Source organism: Setaria viridis, chromosome 3 (genome assembly GCF_005286985.2).
Source record: "Setaria viridis chromosome 3, Setaria_viridis_v4.0, whole genome shotgun sequence".
Taxonomy (NCBI): domain Eukaryota; kingdom Viridiplantae; phylum Streptophyta; class Magnoliopsida; order Poales; family Poaceae; genus Setaria; species Setaria viridis.
In genome coordinates this window covers 20,504,818-20,510,064 of record NC_048265.2, presented here as the reverse complement: position 1 = coordinate 20,510,064, position 5,247 = coordinate 20,504,818, and the positions used below count along the sequence as shown (strand labels likewise).

General features: G+C 48.9%; 1 long non-coding RNA gene across 7 annotated transcripts; it reads left to right on the top strand.

The window, feature by feature from the left end:
• The first annotated feature begins 1,284 nt into the window (after positions 1–1,284).
• Positions 1,285–4,986, top strand: LOC117850155 (uncharacterized). 7 transcript variants are annotated; one of them, XR_004639192.2, is made up of 9 exons: positions 1,287–1,886; positions 2,079–2,228; positions 2,367–2,452; positions 2,622–2,709; positions 3,208–3,388; positions 3,651–3,779; positions 3,860–4,040; positions 4,248–4,292; positions 4,432–4,986. It is a non-coding gene; the product is annotated as an uncharacterized lncRNA (long non-coding RNA). The 7 variants fall into 7 exon arrangements; XR_004639191.2 differs by having other exon boundaries at positions 1,286–1,886; positions 2,079–2,452; positions 2,625–2,709; XR_004639190.2 differs by having other exon boundaries at positions 1,286–1,886; positions 2,079–2,452.
• The last annotated feature ends 261 nt before the right edge of the window (positions 4,987–5,247 follow it).

The window sequence follows — 5,247 nt, the reverse complement described above, 5'->3', positions numbered from 1 at the left end:
ACCAGCTTCTTCTCCGGTACCCCATAGTACACGACCACTCTTACGAAGAGCACCAAAACCAAAGAGACTTGGGATCTGTCCCTCTCTCGCCAATCTGTAACCCCCTACTACAGAACCCCCGCGTGGGCAACACGAGCATCCTCGATACTGGACGTAGGGCTTCCCTTGCCCGAACCAGTCTAAATCCGTGTCTCCCGCGCAACCATCTGAGGCTCACGCGCAAAAAAGAAATTTACTAGTCTAAGTCTTGATCGGCTGATCTTGGCAACGACAGAAATGCATCTGGGTTGGGTCGATCCTAGGAGGGAATATTCCTCCTAGATGCGGGTCGAATGCATCCGTCCAAAATGAGCGGACGCACTCAGCCCGCTTCGATCCCGTTTGTCTCCGTTCTTGCATGGGGCAGCGGCATCAGGTGGGGCAGGGGTGGGGGCGGCCTCCAATCGCGTGGCGGCGCGCAGCTGGGACGGCGACACGAGGCAGAGGGCGGTTGGCGGGGGACGACCTCGCCAGGTGCTGGTCGGGGTGGATCCCATGGGGCGGCGGCGGCGACTCTCCAGTCGTGTGGTGGCGCGCGACCGGGACGGCGACGCGAGGCAGAGGGAGGCTGGCGGGGGACGGCCTCGCCAGGTCCTAGTTGGGGTGGATCCCGTGGGACGGCGGTGGCGGCTCTCCAGTTGTGTGGCGCCGCGCGGCCAGGACGGCGACGCGAGGTAGAGAGAGGCTGGCGGGGGATGGCCTCGCCAGGTCCTGGTCGGTGTGGATCCCGTGAGGCGGCAGCGGCGGCAGCTCAGAAGAGAGCGCGACGGGGTGAGACCAAAAGGCGGCGGCGGCGGCGCTTGCTTGGTGGTGTTGTGCTCGCGAGCCGACGCTGCATGGAGGGAGGTTATCAGGGTGCGCAAAGCTCGTGGGCGGCGAGGTAGGCAGCGACAGGCTGGGCAGGGGCAGCCGACGAGTGACGGCCGACGCGTGAGAGGGAGCAATGGTGGCGTGGGGAGAGATAGGGAGGGGTGGGGGAGCCCGGTGGGGAGAAGTAGAGAAGAAGGATGGATAAAAAAATTATAGTGAAACCAATGTATAATAATTACAAATCTTTACCTATTATTAAAGCAAGTAACGCCTCTGCCTGGGATTTCGTACGTCGTGGTCGTTTTGCAAAAAAAACCCTGACATTTTGTGAAATCAACCCGCAGTCCATTATTATGAAGAGACTGGGTGTCGGATGGAAAAAGGAGGAAAGAGAGGGGGTTTAAAGGGAAAGTTCTTCTCTTTCTTCGAAACATACAGCCAAAGGAGCGGATTGCGCGTGGGCGGCGGCCGGAGTGTGGCGTCGCGACCTCCGCTCCCGTCTCCGCCTCCCCCCTCCCTCCATCGCGCCTGCTCCATCTCGGTCTCGGCGCCCCCGCGCGGGAGGCGGCGTGGATCGGCGGCGGCGGTGGCCGCCGCGCCGCGACTTTGGCGGTTCGAGCCGACCCGGCCTCGATCCGCGCCGGTGCCCGGCGGCCGCGCCCCTATCTCCGGGTGGCACGTGTTCTGGCGGACGGAGAAGGATGAGGACGAGAGGGGCCTCGAGGCAACGAAGGCCGCCGTGCGCGTGGTCGCCACGTCCGACTGCATCGAGGAGGACAACACGGCGGCCGCATCCACGGCGGTGTACCTGGCACGCGTGATGCGCCGAGCCGCATCTCGCGGAGCTGGTTCGCCTCATCAGCTCCGCCGACTTGAAGAGCGGGCTTGACAGGGGCACCAGGGCGGCGGGGCTTTCGTGCCTCGTGGCCGTCGCGGCGATGCGGCGGGGCCCCAACTCCGGCCTTCCCCATCGATCCATGGAGAGGGTGCACATCGGCGACCTCGTCTTCTACTTCCTGCAGGGACACCTCGAGCAGGTACCCTCCCCCGTTTCCACCCCCTCCTATCTGCTTCCATTGGAGTTAGCTCCGCATTTGATATTTCCATGGACGATGCCCTCAATATGTTCGATGAAATGGGTACACAGTACAATTTTCTTCTTTTGCCGTTCAATTTTGCTTGCTGTTTTGTACAGTCCCCATCTCTATAAGTTGTGCTTGTATATTCAGGTTCAAAATTTAGAGTTCAATAGAGAGATTGACATGAGCTCTATGAGTTCAGCGGAACTGCAATTGTTCAGTGCAATTGATTCAATTTGTGGTGTAGAGATGTAGTTGTTTGAACTTGTGCAGAGAGCGTCCACATCATCTCACTCTAATGTACGCTATTCTGTCTTTTCTGGGTTCAATCTTCTATAGGTGTATGTGTATCCCATCAATACTTACGACATCTTTTTTTTCTTTTCTGCACGTAACACGAATTATCATTTGATGTGCTCATGAAAACATATGACATAGCCTTGATGGATCAAGATTTTCTTTCACAAATTCCCTGGCACTATGCAATTATTGATGAGGCCCAACGTCTAAAAAATCCATCCAGTGTAAGTGGCCATTTTATTTATGTAGTTCTTTTGAATTCAGGGTTTGACTGGTTCCTTACCGTTACTACTGCTTTTGCCACCAAGCACCTCTTGGTACTACTGCTAAGCTACACAGGATGTACCTCCCCTCGTATTTGTGCATTATGTGATGTTTTTAGTTTTGATTCAGTAGCACGGAAGCTCAGACTTTCAGTACTGTTTGGGAAAAGAAACATCTTCACTTTCGAGCGCTGTATTGGTAAAGCATAATGACAGAGGTAAATTGGGCACTGTGACTAAGAGAAAACTAAAGAATATGACTTGGTGGCACGAAGTGGAAATATTCATATTTCACTAGCAGTTTGTGGACTTCAGGTTCAGCTGATTAGTTACAACCTGTGTTGAGCTTGAGAGGGCTGCAACCATAAAATTGCTCAAAAAACAACCCCATCAATTTCCATTACTTGTAACGAGAATATCAGAGTTTAGTTACATTGCCAGATAAAGGAAACAGAGGAAAGAGCAGACACCCCTAGGAGTTCTAACCTGATTCAAGCTAAAATCCTAGGTGCAATTCTGCATTTTTATTGGTTCATTGAGCTTGTAATCCAAGCATTAGTGTTAAAAGGAATTAGATTAATAGGTGTGCATGTGTCAAACACTCAAATGCTATATGTTACACCCTTTTCCTTTTCTCCTTTTGGTTACGATCGATTAAAATACACATATATTTTGTAACAAACCTTCCAAGTTTAACTCAGAAAGTTCTTTGCCAGGTACTGTATAATGTCCTTGAGCAACGCTTCATCATGCCAAGACGTCTACTACTAACAGGCACTCCTATCCAGAACAACCTTTCTGAATTATGGGCGTTGATGCACTTTTGTTTGCCTTCAATATTTGGAAAGCTAGATGAGTTCCTTTCCACCTTCAAGGAAGCAGGGGACTCATTAATAGGTATTACTTTCAAATTCTAGAGGGGCGCATTTTAGCATATGTCAATTGCCAGGTACCTTTTGTGCTGAACAACATTGCATTTGTGCACTCTTGCTATGAACACTATATTCTCCATGTAGCTTATGCACTGGTTTATTGTCCTTATGCAGTCTGTTCTATTGCTAAAATTTTGCATAGTTTATTCATGATTCGTGTTGTATCACATTTGTGTAGGTGAATTGCTGTTGGATGCTTAATGTTTTTACTTCTTGATTCCTTTCAGTGTCCTTCAAAAGACATTCAAAGTTGAGATCAATACTTACAGCCGGAGTGAGGTTGTTGCCATGGAGTGGCTGGTTCAGGAGGTCCTGAACTTCAAGTGTTTCGTCACAACAACTCACCATTTCCTCTGGTACCACAAACTTCCTGCTTTCTTATCTGTATCAGCTGAGCATAACGACAGGCTAACACCATTGTGTTCAAATTTCGTAGGTTCTATCTGAAGGCTGCAAAGGCAGATGACAGGGTAGTGGACCTGGCAAAATACCTGTCCTTGCTCTCACTTCTCAAACATAAGCAGCTCTCCTTCTGGCCCTAAACTGTGGCAGCCACTGTGGTAGCCCTTGCTTGCCTTGCCACAGACAAGGAGTCCTAATGCCATTTAGTCATGGAGGTGAACACCTCAGTCCTCCATTTCTAGCTATAAATTGTCATTACACTTGCTATTGTTTAGAACTCGATAAACATAAGCAAAATATGAACTGTAACATTCAGAATCTCTTGTCAGTCAGCTGCTAAACATACACCAACTCCAATTTTACATGTTCTGATTCTAGCTAGACTGGAAATGCCTAACGAGTAGCTCTTTGCATGTATGTAGACTCACATGAGGACGCAGGATGACGATCTGCCTAAATGTATAATGGTACATTTTTCTCCTCTGATTTTTTATAAGTTACTGAGCACAAAACACCATGAACCATGCTCTTACAGTTCCAGCAATAGGCATAAATCTACTTTTATCACAATACATTCATTACCCCGTGCAATCTTCTTTCATGCAGAGCCTACAGTGGCTGATCAACTACGCTTCGTGATACCCGTGACTCCCAGGTGACGAAATTGATCCACAGTTTCCCGATTCCAAAATACACAGCACAGTTCAAGCGGTCAGACGGTCATGAGGATGCGTAGGCCATACGTGAATCTTAGCATTAACAGATTATTCTGTACATGCCATAAGCCAAGGCAGCATAAAACGAAGCCTGTGATTAAACGACTTTCTGGCTAGGAGCAAGGCAAGGATCGAGAGTTTGGTATTGAGATGTCGGCCTTTAGGAACTACTGAATGACCTATTGCGCTGTCTATTATCCTTGGGTAGGCTTGGTTGTCGCCACGTCGGGAAAAAATGGGGAAAGCAGACGGTGGTCGGTGGATGGATGACTGTGCTTCACTGCACTTGTGCCATGCCACGACTTCTATTGTAGTTTACTGCAGTTGATGCGTGTGCTGTGCACGTAGATAGATGTTAAGGCATTCAGTATTACTGATGATGTCTCTGTTGTTTCATATGTAGTATTTGCTGATATCTTCCTATAAGTTTCATATTTGGTGGTAATTGTTGTTTCCTTCATAATGGTGATGGAGTAATGGTCTTTTCTGCCACTCATCTTTGATGAATTGTCTACAATATATTATGAAGCGAAGCTAACATATTATAAACAAACGTATAATAACGTGAGAGCAAGTAATGACCCGTAGCAACGCACGGGCATTTCTGCTAGTAGTGTTAAAATAACATCCAACCGACCCTCTCAACCCTTTCAACTAAACATGAGATAGCTTAGACCTATCCCTTTCAATCCAATACTAGATAAAT